This window comes from Photinus pyralis, unplaced genomic scaffold (genome assembly GCF_008802855.1).
Source record: "Photinus pyralis isolate 1611_PpyrPB1 unplaced genomic scaffold, Ppyr1.3 Ppyr1.4_LG8, whole genome shotgun sequence".
NCBI classification, from domain to species: domain Eukaryota; kingdom Metazoa; phylum Arthropoda; class Insecta; order Coleoptera; family Lampyridae; genus Photinus; species Photinus pyralis.
Genome location: NW_022170819.1, coordinates 2,713,615 through 2,733,031, shown reverse-complemented (window position 1 = coordinate 2,733,031; position 19,417 = coordinate 2,713,615). Strand labels below are relative to the sequence as shown.

At 35.9% G+C, this 19,417-nt stretch overlaps 1 long non-coding RNA gene across 1 annotated transcript in view; it reads left to right on the top strand.

Moving 5' to 3' along the window:
- LOC116179846 overlaps positions 1–19,046 on the top strand; it is a 73,031-nt gene extending 53,985 nt beyond the window's left edge. Inside the window, exons 3-4 of the long non-coding RNA XR_004147054.1 lie at positions 2,831–3,209; positions 18,837–19,046. This is a non-coding gene — a long non-coding RNA (uncharacterized LOC116179846). The remainder of the gene's footprint in view (positions 1–2,830; positions 3,210–18,836) is intronic.
- Positions 19,047–19,417: the final 371 nt, after the last annotated feature.

Here is a 19,417-nt window from a genome sequence, read left to right as displayed (position 1 = left end):
AATTCCAATTCTTTCGGAAGTGCTAAAAATAATTTTTAACTCTTTAACGAACAAAACAACTTGAAAGCGTTTTTATTGTTAGTAAGTTAGGGGCCGATTTTCTCCCCTCGGGTGCTTTATAAGTGAATATCAATCTTTTGGTCAGTGCTAAAGAGGGACAAACATGAGAACTTGAAACCTTTTTTATTGGGTGATAAGCAAACTTCTTTGTAAGAGGAGGATTTTACCCCATCAGGCACTTTCTAAGTGATTGCTATTTTTTTCGGGAGTGCTAAAGGTGAATATTAAGCTTTTAACAAACAAAAGAACTTGAAACTTTTTTTTGTTGGATGTTAAACGAACTTCTTTGCAAGTTTGGGGCGTATTTTACCCCCTGCGGGCGCATTCTAAGTGGATGCCAATTTTTTCGTATAGTTCTAAAGATGAATCGTTCTTTATTAGGGGTTAAGCGACCTTCTTTGTCAGTTAGGGGCGAATTTTAGCCCCTCGGATGCTTTCTTGATGAATCCCAATTTTTTTAGTAGTACCTACTAAAAACGAATTTTAACAAACATGGGAATTTAACACCTTTTTTTGGAACTGTTTGAAATTATGGATTCTACAGGCCACATTCTATAAGAACATTTTTTTTCCGGATCGATCTGAGACAATTTTTTTTTCGGGGCTCCAAAAACGGCTTCACCAAAATTTCTCGGGAAAACGCTTTTTCTTATTAATTTGGGTGCGTAGAATCCAAATCAATTCGTACTTTTTCGATCGGACTTCTCAATCAAAAGTTATAGACTAGAACCCAATTTCGAAAAAAAATTCAAAGGGCTGTAACTTTTGAACTAGTAGCCCAATCTTGGAACTGTTTGAAATTTTGGATTCTACAGGCCACATTCTATAAGAAAATTTTTTTTAGGGTCGATCTGAGACAATTTTTGCTTTGGAGCTCAAAAAAGGCAGTGTATAACCTTCCTTTTTTACCAAAAATCGACTACACCAAAATTTCTCGGGAAAACACTTTTTCTTATTAATTTGGGTGCGTAGAATCCAAATCAATTCGTACTTTTTTGATCAGACTTCTCAATCAAAAATTATAGACTAGAAACCAATTTCGAAAAAAAATTCAAAGGGCTGTAACTTTTGAACTAGTAGCCCAATCTTGGAACTGTTTGAAATTATGGATTCTACAGGCCACATTGTATACGAAAATTTTTTTCCCGGATCGATCTGAGACAATTTTTTTTTCGGGGCTCAAAAAAAGGCAGTGTAAACCTTCCTTTTTTACCAAAAATCGACTACACCAAAATTTCTCGGGAAAACACTTTTTCTTATTAATTTGGGTGCGTAGAATCCAAATCAATTCGTACTTCTTCGATCAGACTTCTCAATCAAAAGTTATAGACTAGAAACCAATTTCGAAAAAAAATTCAAAGGGCTGTAACTTTTGAACTAGTAGCCCAATCTTGGAACTGTTTGAAATTATGGATTTTACAGGCCACATTCTATAAGAAAAATTTTTTTCCAGATCGATCTGAGACAATTTTTTTTTTGGTAGAATGCACTGTAGACCCTTTTAAACGCTTTCCATAGTTTGCGGACCGTTATACCGTCTCCAGATTTTTAAGCTTGGGAAATGGGAGAAATGGGAAACTCCGGAATATTCGTGGATTCCCTACTAAATGAATGTGCACTCGTTCACCTTCTTCCAGGGAAATACCACTAGGGACTCTAATGGGGTGGTTTCCCGTTGCATTTCCTATCCTGATGGCGTTGATTTTGATAGACTCGTCCGCCTTTGGGGGCCAATTTACAACACCCGGAAGTTGTAAAATGTTCCCTCGAAGAGACCGTTGGTGCTTGGTAGTGGGTTCACTTCTTATTCCACAAGTTCCTCGGTCGTCATGTTCTCGTCAGTGAAAACAGGTGGTACCACGTAAAGGTGAGGTTTGGCATTTGAGTGGTTTCTATAAAATTTTCAAAAGTTTGTAGGAAATAATTGGAAAATCCCGAAGGTGTCTATTTGAGACCCCTATGAAATTAGTAGGGAATTAAGTTTCGTTTACATATATACTCCACTCAACATTAAATTTAGGGGATTCATTATGTAGAAGACCTTTTTCAAAATTTGTTGGAAAAAAGGGTTTCTTCTCCGCGATGTGAAATTGGGTGTCTCTGCAGTATAGATTCGGTATATATGGTCCAGAAGCTGGTTTTGTAATGCGAATTTTACTAATGAACCCTCGATTCCTTATCCTGCAGTGTTCGGGAAAGAGCACTTTGAGTTGAGTTTAACAAAATGCAATAAAATTTGTATTTTAAGACTTCCAACAAAAAATCGACAGAAATCTCGAATTTAACGATAATACAAAACCAATTTATTGCTATAGCGTCTACATTAAAGTTAAAACTTTTTAGAGTGCACCAACTGCTTTAAATTGGCATGCACTGTTTGGTTATTTGAATGGATTGCAGTGTTCAGAGACCATAACACAAATGATGCCTTTAAAAAACAAGGAGTGCCTTTTTTATTGGGTCTATTAATTAAAAAAAAAAGAGGATTGGGTTTATAAGTATGAAGATATAACCAGGCTTGAATGAGTTCGTTGTAACCCGTAAACAATCTGTATTTATCACTCGGTGCTTTTTACAAACTTGTTCTTGAATTAATTTAAAGTTTATATTTATTTTTAATAACTCCCAACGTTCCGGTTTTAATTTATTTTGCACGTACACCAACAACAAAGTACCGATTTCATTACCTTCCACCGTATTTTAACAATTCTTCTCATGAATGGGAAAACTTGTTGAATAGTTCATTAATAGTTGCGCTTTTCTTTTTCAGATTGAACAAAATGGACGGAAACGCATTAATCGAAGGTGAAACTTTGTAATTAAAAGTTACGCGCGGCGGTAAGGGTAATTTCAAGTACGTTTGGCGTACCACCTGTTACAAATAAATTTGTAGCATTGACACAATTGCGCGCGCGAAAAATACCGATGTGATGAAAATGTTCGATAATTTAATTACGCGAATAACGAGCCCCAACACGCGTCGACGTCACACGTACCACTGTCCCGAGATACACTCCGATCCCGAAGATAATGACCCGATCACGCCCAGAAAACCCAGAATTTTGGAACGGAGAAGGAAGGGCCGGAAGCTCGTCGAAATCGGGCTGCGGCAGGCGAGAAGCCTAGGGAGACTGGATGGAATTAAGGAGGTGAGTGATGTGTTTCTCACTTTTTGTATAACCAAATTAATTACGGGAGGTGACCAAGAATTTCGTGCAATTAAAGTGAAGTGAAAAGCCTTCTCAGCAATCATGACAGATAGGAGCGAGGGATGCCCAAATTTTCTGGTATTCTCTTTCTGATTGCCAAAAATGTGATACCCCAAGATGCCTCGCCACTGAATAGAAGTTTTGTATCGATATTTTCATGTTAAAAACCATCCAGATATCAAACTTCGTCATCCCCTTTTAGGGATCTTAACGTAGGAATTTGGAGAAATCAAAAACCTAGGCCAATCTTATTTTATATTCCTATGCGATATATTTGCAGTGAAGAACATCAAAGATCATAATGATCTTTGAGAACATTGAAGAAGGTTTGAATTTCTAGAATTCTTCTCGTGTTGCTATTTTTCCTAGGTATTTTCCCCATGTCCTCAAAGTTCCATCATTTTAGACATAGATTCTCCATATTTCCCTAACTTGCTGTATTACCTCTTTCAATTAAACCGAGTAATACGTTTCGGCCTTCCCAAACCAAACTGACACTTTTCGGATAAAAACTGCGTTAATAGTTACCTCTGCAATTAAAAAGGAAAGGACTCGAAAGAACCGTGGTTTTTTTCGGAAATGACTTATGTAATATTATACACTGTGGGCCTTTGAAAACTTCCACTGGATATATTTTTTTTTATTAAAGAGAGATGTCAAAAAAAATGTAGTTCTGAGGGGTATGGAATACTGTCCAACAAAGGAAAATTTTATGACTGTCATAGTTTTCGGGAAAAGTAATTGATTCCTTCTGCGTGCTGACCCCCCAGTGTTAAATTTTTTTTCCAAAATGTTAAGAGCTATCCCCATGTTCTTGGTTATTTTGTAGGGAATGGCATCAAATTTTTTTTTGACACGAGAGCTATAAGGGCTGAACGTTTTGGGGAAGAATGTAGTACCGCGGCCCAGCAAAGGGAGATTTGATGACAACTGGCATGATCGTTTTCGAGAAAAGAACTGAACTGAACGTTACTTGGTCAAGCTTTTTTTTTGGTGGGCGTTATTTGTTGCAAACCAGTCAGTTTTGCCGGTATTGGAGCTTTTTTAATTAATCGATCGCTTGTTGCGTGGTGTTTAATCTCGCTCTGAGTGCCTGTTTTTTTTCCTCCAATTTATTTGATTGTTTGATGTCAAATAAATTTGTTCATCTGTGAATGGTTGGTTTTGTGATTAATCGAACCCAAATGACGACTCAGATAAGAGTGTTCATGTTAAATTTTTCTATTTTGTATCCGAAATTACTTCAAATGAAAATTTAAAATGTCTTAATTGATTGTTGGGTCTTTTGGAGGCGGTTAAGGCTGCCGACATTCTCAAATTAATTAAATTTACGTCAAGACCGAGAATTTTGTCCTGTACTAAATTGAGCTAAGTATCTGAACAGGTGCTTGCGCGTCACGGGTGGTTTGAGTGACCGTTTCGTATTGCACATAGCATTATTAATACAAAATCTTTAGAACAATGCATTATTATCGTAATAAATACAGGGCGTTTGATTTGTGATTTATACCACATTTACGGGGCACCATGTACATACAAAAGTATTTTTGCGGTAAATTTTTCCAAAAGGTTTGAACTATCATCAGGCTTATGATTATTTTGTAGGGAGTGTCATGAAATGTTTACTCCCGCCCCCCTCCAGCACAGGCAGGTTTGATGATAACTGTAATGGTAGTTTTCGGGAAAAGTTAATTGATTCCTTCTGTGAACTGGGGGGGTTCTCCATCCCCCCAGAGACCTCCGGTGATCAATTTTCAAAACGTTTAAAACTATCACAATGTTTATGATTATGTTGTAGGGAGTGTCCTCAAATTTTTCTTTTTACACGAGAGTTGCTGAACGTTTTGGAGAAGAATGTAATACCGGGGGGTCTGGGGGTATAGGGGTATACCCCCCAGCATAGGGATGACAACTGTTATGGCAGTTTTCGACAAAAGGTAACTGATTCCTTCTGTGTACTGGGGGGTATTCGATACCCCACAGACCCCCCGGTTATAATTTTTTTCCAAAATGTTTAGAACAATCACCGTGTTTATGATCATTTTGTAGGTATTTTATTTTTCTTCCAGTGGCGTAGCCAAACAAATTTTTGGGGCACCGTTTTTGAGATTTGACCCAAAGTAGTATTTTTTAAATTCAAAACTCTGTATCATTCTTTTTCCTTATCACATTGATTTTTTCACGAGTACTAAATTGAAACATCCTGTAGATATATAGGTTGGTACCTATCACATTTTCAAAATTTTGAAATGATATTTTTCTACCGCGATTCTTATTGATTGGTCTTAGTTACCATGGATACAATAAACAAAACAAAATCTCCATGAATCCATGGTAATTAAAAAATAAGGTTTTTGATTTAGGTTCATGCCCAAGATTAAAACAAGTATAAATTGTGCACAACTCTTGTGCAGATAAAGCGCATTTTTTAGCCGAAATAGCTTTTGTTTTGACATCACCAATGGATATATTTCTTGCAAATTAATTGCGAGTATCCTCTTCCGACAATCCGTTCTTGAGGTATAAGGGAATACACCCGATCACGATAAGAGGTCGAGAAGGAGGGCAATGGCTGGTAGAAATTAATTCCTTTTGTTGAGACCCTTCATTAGAGTACCATGAAGGATAAAATTAGCTCCATTCCCCTCCCCCTTTCCCTCCACCCCGTACTTTGATAAGAGGACAGAAAGAAGGGCAGTAGTTGGTAGAAAACGGTTCCTTTCGTTGAGACCTTTAATTAGAATACAATGAGAGATAAAATTAATCTTTTTTCATTCTTAAAAAAAGCGCTAAAAATATAGGTTGTTAATTGTGGTACATCAACCTAGTCAGGAGAAAGAATGCAAACAATTAACGTTAAGATATACAGGGTGTTGCAATTTAAAAATAACAATTATGGATCAATCTCAGAAACAATGAGACAAACAATTTTTTTACTACGCTATTGTATTTTACGTAAAAATATCTAAAATGGGCAGTTGTTTTGCCTAATTTTCTGCCTTCTTTAGGATCAAGTGATAAAAAAAGTAACTTTCATACCCATGACAAACCAAAAGTTAATCGTTGTTAATTAGAATTAACAAAACAAACGTCATGTATGACCGGAAATTGATATTTACACCTTCGGTAATTAAGCAAAGTGCATTCCTGACTCGTGATTACTAATAGTAGTTATAACACAAGCAAATAAAAAAAAGCCCACGGTATTTATCAAAATTACTTGCTAATTGCCAGGGTTCACATAATTTTTTGCAAATTGCCGAAATTTTAAATATTTTAAAAAACCAATGTCTTAATCTAAACTTTAGATTATTTTGAGTATGAAGACGTGCAATAGATACACTGGGGTTGAATGGATAATGCGACCACCAACAGATAGATACATCATTAATAAAGCTCAAGTTTTTAATTACGAAAGACTAACGCGAATGGGCTTGGTTGCTTATTAAACGTGCTCAATATTAACCCATTATTCTGAGCTCGACGAAACCGAGATTGTTTTCTTAATTGAAATATTTTCCGTTCGTGCCAGAATTGAGCGTTTTCTGGAAAAATTTAATTAGAAACGGTATCCTTAAAATGGATTGCGCTGATGCTCTGGATGCAAGTTTGTTGGGGTGGCGAAAATAATTGATAAAATCTCCAATTAGAATAGAAAATTGATTTAAGGCGACTTTAAATGGAAATTCCGTAATTGCGTAATAAAGATGCCATCGGACTATTGTTAAATTAATGTCGGCGATTTGCAATTAATTGACGGGAAACGCGTATCTTTTAATTCCATCTTTTTGGAATGTTTATACTATGCGCGCTGTAAGAAAATAAATAAATCTTCGTTATATTTCCATTTCAAATTTTACCCGCATAAACTAGTTATAGAAAATTATGAAAAATAAATAAAACATACACATAACTAGTATCGTGGGATACTCATCTTTTTATTCTTATACTTCATTATCTACAAAAACGCCTATTAATAAATATGGTAATGAAAATAGTCTTAACAATTTCACTTTTTTAATTCGAAAATAATATACTGGCCGCATTTGCAAACTATTTCGATAAATTTGGTTTTTTCAAAGTAACGCGCACCTGTATGTGCAACGAACGCATAAAGTAATCATTACTTCGTATTTTATTAGAACTGGCAACGCCCACGTATGGCCATTATTAATGGTACAAAATGCATCTACCACGACTACTTAAAACCTAATAGCTGCCCATGCTGTTTCATTAAATCTGCAATGAAATTTATAGGAGTGTTGCTTATTTGTAATCAATCTCGTACTGTTTTATAATAATAAGTAATTACACATCTGAAAGGAGGTCACGCTTGATGCAGATTAAGAGCGACATTGAAAATTATCGCGCGAGTTTGCCTTTCCAAAATTTGCGTGAGGGGTGTATTCAAAAAATTTTCAGAATCCTTGGCTCACTAAACTAAAAAATAAAAAAATAAAAAAACGTGTTTAAAAAGATTTTCTTTAATCCCAATCCTCAACTAAACTAAATTCGGTAAATGGAACTAAGTGGTGAAAAACATCTTAAAAAAGAGATTTTTGTGACGATATCAATCCAATTTAGGACAGATTCCAAAAAAAATTAAGTTTCCAAAATTTATTTTAAGAAATTTCTCAACTCCAGTCCAGTGTTATCAAAACTTATGCCGGCGTAACCTGGCCTTGCAGTTGTAAAGCTCGACTTAAATTAACGTAAGAAACCAAAGTCAACTAAATATTTACGTAACGGAGATGAGGTTCTAAAATATTAATTCGCCCTCGTCTTCTAAATGACAACAATTTTCGTAGGCAACAAAGACAGTTCGAATATCTTGACGAGGACGGTTGCAAACGGCGAATTAATTGCAACTTTTAATTACAGAAACGACGGCTGAAACACGACTCTAGAAATTAAATCAATTACCTTTAGCTTCTATCTTCAACTCCTAAATACTTTCAGAGCGAAGCGCTGAACTTAAAACGCTTCGAGATGCCGGATGTTCATCTACGGAGTGTTCACTAACCCGAGGTGGAAAACGAGTGCTTCGTTACAATACTCGGAAATTAAGCAAATTGCGATTCGTCTTCGTCTAAAATTCGGAAATTTGACAACTTTCCACTTTAAACTCGAAAAGTAACTAAATTGTAACTTCAAAATTAGAAAATAATTAAATTCCGACAATAAGCGAAGTTTACGTATTCCCAACTCATGCTTTCTTCGTAGCGTGTTGTATACAGGGCGATTGATTGTCCAGAAGCATCAGTTATTCATATAGTAAGAATTTGAAGTATTGCAAAGGTTTTTTCCAAAAATTTTTGTTGGTGTGGCTCCAATTTTGAAATTTAAACACATTAAAAGATTCGGTGATAGAGACGATAAAAACAAATAAATACCTTTGTTTCAAATAAACAGAGAGTTTTCATCTTATTTGAATATTCTATTATAATTATATCGTTCCATTTGAAATTTTCAAGAAACCTGGAAAGTTTTGTTAATGTCGAACCACGCCCTCTAATCTGATTACACGAAGAGAGCTCTTTCCAATAAACAAATTATATGACAAGCGGTTAACCTAAACCTTCCCCCATCCCTCATATTTTATGCTGCGTCAAAATGATGCAAAATTGCGCGTGTATGTTTTATGCATATTTCGTGTGTATATTTTAGGAAAAAAAATATAATCAAATCAATCAGTTCCAACATCAATGCGCTCGTTAAAATATTAGTGATAAATAATAATTACTGTCATAAATTAATCCACTTCAAGACTGCTATAAATAATAAGAAAAAGTGTTTTCCCGAGAAATTTTGGTGCAGTCCATTTTTGGTAAAAAAGGAAGGTTAATCACTGCCTTTTTTGAGCCCCGAAGACAAAATTGTCTCAGATCGACCCGGAAAAAAATTTTTCTTATAGAATGTGGCCTGTAGAATCCATAATTTCAAACAGTTCCAAGATTTGGCTACTAGTTCAAAAGTTACAGCCCTTTGAATTTTTTTTCGAAATTGGTTTCTAGTCTATAACTTTTGATTGAGAAGTCTGATCGAAAAAGTACGAATTGATTTGGATTCTAGGCACCCAAATTAATAAGAAAAAGTGTTTTCCCGAGAAATTTTGGTGTAGTCGATTTTTGGTAAAAAAGGAAGGTTATACACTGCCTTTTTTTGAGCCCCCAAAAAAAATTGTCTCAGATCGACCCGGAAAAACAATTTTCTTATAGAATGTGGCCTGTAGAATCCATAATTTCAAACAGTTCCAAGATTGGGCTACTAATTCAAAAGTTACAGCCCTTTGAATTTTTTTTCGAAATTGGTTTCTAGTCTATAACTTTTGATTGAGAAGTCTGATCGAAAAAGTACGAATTGATTTGGATTCTACGCACCCAAATTAATAAGAAAAAGTGTTTTCCCGAGAAATTTTGGTGTAGTCGATTTTTGGTAAAAAAGGAAGGTTATACACTGCCTTTTTTTGAGCCCCGAAAAAAAATGGTCTCAGATCGACCCGGAAAAAAAATTTTCTTATAGAATGTGGCCTGTAGAATCCATAATTTCAAACAGTTCCAAGATTGGGCTACTAGTTCAAAAGTTACAGCCCTTTGAATTTTTTTCTAGTCTATAACTTTTGATTGAGAAGTCTGATCGATACAGTACAAATTGATTTGGATTCTACGCACCCAAATTAATAAGAAAAAGTGTTTTCTCGAGAAATTTTGGTGCAGTCGATTTTTGGTAAAAAAGGAAGGTTAATCACTGCCTTTTTTTGAACCCCGAAGACAAAATTGTCTGAGATCGACCTGGAAAAAAAATTTTCTTATAGAATGTAGCCTGTAGAATCCATAATTTCAAACAGTTCCAAGATTGGGCTACCAGTTCAAAAGTTTTCAAGACTGCTATAAATTTATTGTTAGTTAATTCTAAATAAATAGATCTGTAATTAGATTTACGTTACATTACAAAAAAAATGTTAGAAACATTCGAGGCACTTTTGAGAGTTATAACTAAAGACATCAGTATCAGATAGTATTGTACGATTAAATGTCTCCCTTCGCCCACCCCTCTGTCTGTCTGTATCTACGCAACTTTTATTTGGAAAATAAATCAATTATACGGTCTAACAACAAAGTAGGTCCAAAAAATTTGGTGTAGAGGGGACAACACATATTCTTGTGTTTAATAAACACCAAATTTCCTTGACCTTTTTTCTCACTAACCATAAACTAACGCCATTCCATACATTTTGGGGTATGCGTTTTCTGAACATAATTTGTGTATCTGAATAGGGGTGCAAAAATTGTAATCTCGACGAAATATATCTGCGAATTTGTCAATTTGTGCAAGAAATATTTTTGTTTCTTTAATTGAGTATGACTAAAATATCTACAAACAACCCTCTCACTGTGTATAAAATTCCAATCCCTCCCGAATTTAAAGTTACCGATTTTTTAAATACAGTACATGGGTCGTAACTTTTAGGGTGCACGAAATATTTTTGTTTCTTTAATTGAGTATGACTAAAATGTCTACAAACAACACTCTAACTGCGCATAAAGTTGCAACCCCTTCTGATTTAAAAATTGCCGATTTTTTTTAATGCAATACATGGCAACTGTCCATTGTAAGGGTTGTAACGTTTAGAGTCCCCGAAATATTTTTATTTATTGAATTGAATATGACTAAAATATCTACAAAAGAACCCCCAACTGCGTATGAAATTGCAACCCCTCCTTACTTAAAATGGCGGATTTCTTTTATTGCAATACATGGCAACTATCTATTGCGAGGATTGTAAATTTTAGGGTGCAAGAAATATTTTTATTTCTTTAATTGAATATATCTAAAATATCTACAAACAACCCTTTAACGGCACATAAAATTTACAACACCTCCTGACTTTAAAATTACGACTTTTTTAAATACAATATATCCATTGCGAGGGTTGCAACTTTTAGGGTACACGAAATATGTTTGTTTCTTTAATTAAGTATGACTAAAATATCTGCGAACAACCCCCTAACGACTCATAAAGTTCCAACCCCTTCTGAGTTTAAAATTACGAATTTTTCGTAATGCAATATTTGGCGATTATCCATTGGGAGGGTTTGTAACTTTTAGGGAGCACGAAATATTTATGGTTCCTTAATTGAGTATGACTAAATGTCTACAAACAACCCTCTAACTGCACATAAAATTGCACCCCCTTCTTATTCTAAAATTACCGACTTTTTTTAATGCAATACATGACAATTATCCATTGCAAGCGTTGTAACTGTAAGGGTCCCCGAAATATTTTATTTCTTGATTTAAGTATAACTAAAATATCTACAAAAGAACCCCTAACTGCGTATGAAGTTGCAATTCCTCCTGACTTAAATTTGCGGACGTATTTTCTACAATGCATGGCAACTATCTATTACGAGGGGTTGTAATTTTTAAGGTACCTTCAAGAAAGTTTTTTGTTTCTTTAATTGAATATACTTATCTAAAATATCTACAAACAACCCTTTAACAGCGCATAAAATGACAACACCCCCTAAAATTACCAACTTTTTTTTTCTTTCGAAATTGGTTTCTAGTCTATAAATTTTGATTGAGAGGTCTAATCGAAAAAGTACGAATTGTTTTGGATTCTACGCACCAAAATTAATAAGAAAAAGTGTTTTCCCGAGAAATTTTGATGCAGTCGATTTTTGGTAAAAAAGGAAGGTTTTACACTGCCTTTCTTTGAGGCCCGAAAAAAAAATTGTCTCAGATCGATCCGGAAAAAAAATTTCTTATAGAATGTGGCCTGTAGAATCCATAATTTCAAACAGTTCCAAGATTGGGCTACTAGTTCAAAAGTTACAGCCCTTTGAATTTTCTTTCGAAATTGGTTTCTAGTCTATAACTTTTGATTGAGAAGTCTGATCGAAAAAGTACGAATTGTTTTGGATTCTACGCACCAAAATTAATAAGAAAAAGTGTTTTCCCGAGAAATTTTGGTGTAGTCGATTTTTGGTAAAAAAGGAAGGTTATACACTGCCTTTTTTTGAGCCCCGAAAAAAAAATTGTCTCAGATCGACCCGGAAAAAAAATTTTCTTATAGAATGTGGCCTGTAGAATCCATAATTTCAAACAGTTCCAAGATTGGGCTACTAGTTCAAAAGTTACAGCCCTTTGAATTTTCTTTCGAAATTGGTTTCTAGTCTATAACTTTTGATTGAGAAGTCTGATCGAAAAAGTACGAATTGTTTTGGATTCTACGCACCAAAATTAATAAGAAAAAGTGTTTTCCCGAGAAATTTTGGTGCAGTCGATTTTTGGTAAAAAAGGAAGGCGAGGGTTGTAACTTTTAAGTTCCACGGAATATTTTTTTTTGATTGAGTATTGCAGTATTGCGACCCTCTCAATTTTTAAATTACCTCCCAAGTTCCCATCAAATTTTGATAAAAATATTCACAATCTTTATTCAATGATAAAACTTATTGTTACTCTCAAGTTTATGTATTATGTCAAATTCCTCTTTCAGTTCTCCAAAAGCTCACGTTTTCTTCCCCTCAAATTTTCTTCTTGACAACGCGAGTCCACCCTTCCCGAAACATTTCCCTTTAGCTTTTCTCATGCTACTCTCAAGAGTTCTTCTTCACTTTCCCCCAAATTTGTCCTACAATTGCGTCAAGTTTCCCTGAAATTATTTATCTCAAATGCTCATTTAAATATGCCTCTGGTTCCCCATGTCAATTCCCATTTAGGTCACTGTCAAATTCGAATTTTCGGAGTGGTTTAGTCAATATTAGCCGTATGAATTTCATTAGGAACGTGTAAATGATTTCCATGTGTGAACTTCTGGCTTTTTAACAATTTCATCTCAGCTCTCGCGGCGACCGTACGCAACAAAAACTAGACAGAAAAATTACACTTGCAAATGAGAAAACTTAAATTTCATACGGCGAGCTACAGGTTTACGGAACTTCCGGTACATCTTTGCATAATCACTCCTTAATTACAACTTTAATTTACGGCGCCATTAGAACTCCATCGCGAGAAAACTTTTTCAAGAAATTCTAAGGAAACGTGAGCCAATGCAAATGCAGTTAATGATTTCTTCCCTGTCGGTGGTATGAAAGTGCATTAATCCGCACTAAACGCATTATTGCTTTGATCTTTAATGGTGTTTTGATGCGAGCGGAAAAATCGAGGAATATGAATGGGGGACTAGACAAAAATTATGAATCAACGACCACATTACACTTGTTTACAAGCGAGGTAATGACGAATGTGTCAACCGCGTGGGCCCGATGAGACAATTTTCCAGTCTATCGTGCCAAGTCAAATTTACATACGTCCAAAAAACCGTAATGAATCAACCAAAAATATCTCCGACCGTTAAAAAACGGCGTATGCAAGGGTAAGGGTATCTAAACAGCGGGATGTTAATTGAAAGGATATATGCCAACTATTTCGTATACGTTATGGTTGTATGCAAAAAAGTGTCTACTGAAAAATAATTTACATGCAAAGATCAGTGTTGTAATTGCAGGTGCGTTTGAGATGAGCTGGGTGGGCGAAGATTTGGTAAGAAATGCGCCTGGACTCCCCGCAATGCAATGGCAAATCGGAATTTATTTCACATGCAAACTCGAATTTACTACGTTATCCTGACGCAATTTTGGCGAGATGAGAATCTGACACGGCCGAAAACTGTTAATTTTATTGTACCATGATTGACAGGGCAACACGTCATGCTTTTTGGACACATTGTGTACCAACAAAACGCATACCCATGCAGCCATCCATTGTATCCGTTCCGGACGGTAATTTGCATACATACGAACTTTGCAAGGCCACTAATTAAATCGGCAGTTAGATGACTTTTCGTCCATAATTGCTCGCATTATCACCGTTGAGCTGAAAGTGCAGTAGCAGGAATCCAGTTGCAACGGTTACAGTAATTACTTCATTATTTCAAAGATAATAATAAAATACAGAAGTAATCGCTAAACCATTAAAATCGAAGTTCAATTAATCTTTGTCTAAGCTTGATATCGGCGGCTATTTAACAGAATCTACCGTTAAGATTCCATTCTCCTCTGATCTTTTAATCGCCACTATCGATCGGCAAACTCTTGAGTGACAAATCCCGCTCTACTGCACTATTGACCTTTTAAAGTAATGGAGATAATTTATATGCCATACGGTTAGAAAAAAAATCCATTAAAAAGCGTCTTCCAGGCCGTTTGATGGATGGAAAAGATTAAATTCTAAAATGACAGCCTTAGTGATGTTCGAGAGGAGTCGGTAAAAGAACAAGACGTCATTGCGTTATTATTGAAAAATACAATGTGGCTTGACGTGATGCATATTTAGATTAGAGGGACGACCTCGAAAGGTTTCTTGGTAATTTTAAGATGGGATTACATCACGTCGCCCCTTTCGGTGGATTAACTATGAAAACCAATTTGAAGTGTCATCGTTACATCTTTGGATGTGAGGCTCTAGAGATCTTGGATAAATCTAAAAAGTGGTCCCGTTCAAACTAATGCAGTCCTCGCAACCCCCCTTCCCCATTGTGCGAAAAGTGAATATCGGCACGGTCACCTTTAAAATCCTCTAAAATTAGTCGACAAAGTTTTCTCTGACCTGTGAAAGAAGTTTTGCCGTTTTGGAATGCAGAGGAAACAAAATCACGACCGCCACCACAAAAAAGGTAAACCCATCAAAACGACTCAAAGAAACTGAAGTGGATATAATCTAAATCCGAATTTAGCTTGTAATTACAATCCCAAATTATGAAATGTTTTGTGCAAGTGCGAGTCACTAAAATTGTGTAATTTTGACTTGAAAGACACAAACTTTGAAACCCTTCCTTTTATGTCTTAAGAATATGTGTACCTAATCCTGGTTCTTCAAAACGTGTATTTCTGTCAAAAAATGGAGGGTGGTCAAAAAGGTGGCAATTAATAAGATTCGTAAGAAACAACAAAACGCTATCTCAGATCGATGGGGAGAATCCATTTGAGTATGATGAAAAAGAAATAGCAAAAGTAATTGGAAGTTCAAGTGTAAAAAGAATAGGGGTGGTAAATAATATAAAATTGTCAAAGTTCTCGTGTGAGATCCAAGGGATTCCAGCGCATTTTTGTGTAGCAGATCAGTATTTTATTGGCCAATTTCGAACCCTCAATCAATAAGACCTTGTCAAAGGCCGCCACATTCCCTTTGTCAGTACCCACTTCCGACGCGACGTCTCGTTCACTCGCAATTCGCGTTTGAAGTTTTGATCCCACCATCAATAATCTTACCGGGGGCAAGCACATTCCCTTTGGTAATACCGGCCCGGCTTCCAACCTCCCGTTCACCGGTAATTTGCGCCTGGCGTTTTTGACTCCACAATCAGTAAGATCTTGTCGGAAGCCATCACATTCCCTTTGGCGGGCCTCACTTCCGACTTCCTGTTCACTCGCAATTCGATACTTTTGAGCGCCAAAAGTCGACTACCCTTCCAAAACGCGCGCCTCGAAAAAGGTGGTTAATTTCGCTCGTAAGAAAAAAAATGTTTCAAAACCCACTCGTGGGTGTTTCCACGTAAATGGTGAGTAATGGGCAAATATAATAGCAGTTATCAGCGAAAATCCGAAGTCTCTAGGTAGCCGAGGGGCCGAGATCTCGATGGAACAGACAGACACACAGACAGGCGACGGAAAATCGAGCACATAAGCGTTACCTTAACTTCGTTATGTGTTACGCTAAAAACAAAATTGGATGTGATACCACTCTGGATACACCTACTTTAACTGTTAATGGAGTTGCAAAATTCTTCAATAGGTCTTATGAACTACCGTCAAACATCCCTTTTCAAGAACTTGAAAAATCATCATTAATAACACGCTCGGGGATGGCGCCCAGAAGTCGCCAACCTAACATCAAGTAGCCACGTCCCTAAAGTTGTTTATTACACAACTTCGGTAGGTACATGCACATTCGTCTTTCTACGTCCCTCTACGGGCCCGCATTTGTTGCCAGCCAGCCAGCCAGCCAGTAAACCAAAGTGGGATTAAAAATCACCTTTTGCAAAAATGCGCTAAAAACTTGTTTGACTTTGGTTGATTATGATTCCGTGGTTTATAAGAATCTCTTTAAATCCGCGTACAAATAAAACCCTTCGCCGTTTTTAAAGTTCATTTGGCATTAACACGCATCAATTTGCTTATAATTATAACAAACCGAAAAAAGATCACGGTCATTAGCGAAAAGAACGCGTCACATCCGTTTTCGTTCCTTATCGTCGGCGACTTATCTTTAATTCCCCTCGCTGGCGGCTGGTGGCGCCCCGATGTCTGGGACGGTCGCTACAGTATCATTAAGAGAGCTTATTGGATGCATGTTTGTATAAGTATGGAAGGAATCTACTATAAAAACAATGAAGTTTGATACTTCTTTTCGGTTATACCTAAAAATAATTGATATTAGATGTTCGGTTTACCCTTGGAGGTCTTTTTTTTCAAATATATCGTGAAAGTGAAAATGTTTATTGAATAAATTTCTCTTTAATGTTGGTCGTTCCCTATATAATGAGGGGTGGGGCACGTTTTTATTTTTTTTAAATTTATATTAATCTGTAATTTTCATTTTAAAAAGATCTGTGGTTATTTTTCAGTCGCAGATTTATTAATATCACGGTGTCATTAAAATAAGAACGACATCTTTGTGCCGATCACGAATCGGGTAACTCTGGTGGGTTTTTAGCATTTTATCGCTTTTTTGAATTGTTTAATTTCGATAAGGTGCTAGAATTTAAGATATCTGGTCGAATTTTGCGCGATGTATAAAAGGTTTTATCTGGTCGTTTGCGATAAGAAGTATTATTGTTAGGCGAAATTAATTAATGCACATGTGGTTCTGATACGAAGACATCCGCGTTTCACGGCGCAAGTGGGGACGCGTTCTGTCGAAGTCCAATTATGATTGGCGGTTTATGTAAAAATTTATAAATGAGTTCACTTTTTTGGTGGAAGCGGTGGATCCATTAAATACGAGAGACGATGTTTAATCTTTTTTTTAAAATTTGGTATTGGAGTGCGCCTGATTTTTTATTACGCATCAAGCAGTCTTAATGAAGCTTTTCGGCAAGGTTTGTCATTCGGCAATACTAAAAGTGTTCTAAGTCCGAAAAGCCACCAAATTTGTGATCTAATTCAACCAGATTTGTTGCATTATAGAAAAATGTAAGTAATTAAGATTTCTTTATTTAATTGTCTGTCGAACTGTGTGTAAAAACGGGCTCTAAATCGCTTTCTTCTTCCAGCACTGCTGTTCTAATTTCTTTTATGTTTTGCGGAATAAATGTTCGTCTTGTCAATTAATTAATTGTATGTTTAATCGAACCCAAAGTGCGACCCAGATTAAGTTCTCATGTTAGATGTTTTTATTCGTGCCCAAAAATTATGTAATTTGTTTAGTTAATTCTTTGGAAGTTAATCGAGGTTACTTTGTCTTTCAAATTAATAAAACTTTAGGTCAACATTAGGATTTTTTACAGTGAATGCCGGGCGTGTACAAGAAAAAATACTAAATTTTAAGGTTCTTTTGTATGAACTAGCTGGACAGGTGTTTTGGGGATGGCTTAGTGACTATTTGTCATTGCACACAGCAAGTACTCTCGAAACACATGATTCGAAATGCGCGAGTACAACATTTTCTAGGAAAATCCATCATGAAACCTCTCCCTCGCAATGTTCGCACCCAAGGAAATTCACCCCAGGGGAAATTCACGTTCACTAAAAAATAATTGTATGGAGTGTATCAATAATTACCAAATTAATAAATAACAATTCGTGTAGTCCTCTAAACCCTCCACCTAAACCCATTTTCAGAATATTCACCACCCAAGAAGCTAGCTCCAAGGAAAATTTCTCCTTATGGAAGTTCCCCTTGGTGGCGGATGGGAAGGAAACTTCAATTTCATTTAGATCATTATTGTACGAAAATCACATTCCTAGAAAATTGTACCCTAGGAAAACGCGTTTTCAGATAAATTGACGCTCGCAATGTTCGCCCTCAAAACATGCCTCAGAGGAACACCCATCGATTCGCCCCGAAAATTATATTCGTAATTGAGATGGAAGTATTAAAGATTTTTAAAAGATTCTTGAGAACAGTCCTAATTAGGCTCTGAAAAAGATTCCTAATTCATCCCCCTATAATTACAGAACGGCCACACAAGAATGGGGCACGCATTTTTGCAAATGTATTTGCCGGCCGGCTGGCTGGCAGCAAATGCAAGCCCGTAGAAGATCGCGTTATTTTTTTAATTCACTCCAGTTTGGTTGCCTCCTGGAAAAAACTCTCGATCTCAATCTGATTAAAAATCCAGTTCTTCTGTATTTTCCCCTCAAAAATAGACCCAAAACATAAATACTTTCTATTTTCAATTACTTTATATTTATTAATAATTATTCTTGTATTTTCTCAATATGTTGCCAATGTATGAAGTTGCAATTAATTATTATCAAAGCAGACATTGAACAATAAAAAAATATGTAATTACCATTTGCTAAACAATGGCATTATTAACAACAGTAATTTACATTGCAGACATGGAAACAATAACAAAGAAAAAGTGTAAGCGTGACTGACAAACGCATAAACACAAATGGTAATTGAAGACTTAACTATTTCTGTAAATTATCACAAACATATGGAAACAATTGACAAAAGGCATGAACATGCGAAGTATAAATAAGTTAAAATACAAAATTGTGTGTTGTGGCAATAAATGAGTGTCATATGGACAGATTCCGTAGGACCGACACTAAAATAATTAGACTTGGTATGTATTCGTCAAGAATCCCAGGCAGTTGGTGTACAATAAAACCCAAAATTTACTGCCACAAATGACGGTGTGTAAAGTAGTCGCCAATTCCACATAATTTGTGTTTTATTGCACCCTCTCTTCTGCCATAAATTCCTCATGGAACTATGAGATAATTTACCCGCGCTTACGTAAACCTCGTACTACGATAACGGTACAAAAAAAATTTATGAATATGATACAGAAGTAGGTTTATGGAAATTAATGCAGCACAGATGCGTAAGAGACCAACAAAAAGTATCGTTCCCCATTTCACCTATGACCTTAGGACGTTGAGAAAAATGTCACCTCGAAAATAATAAGA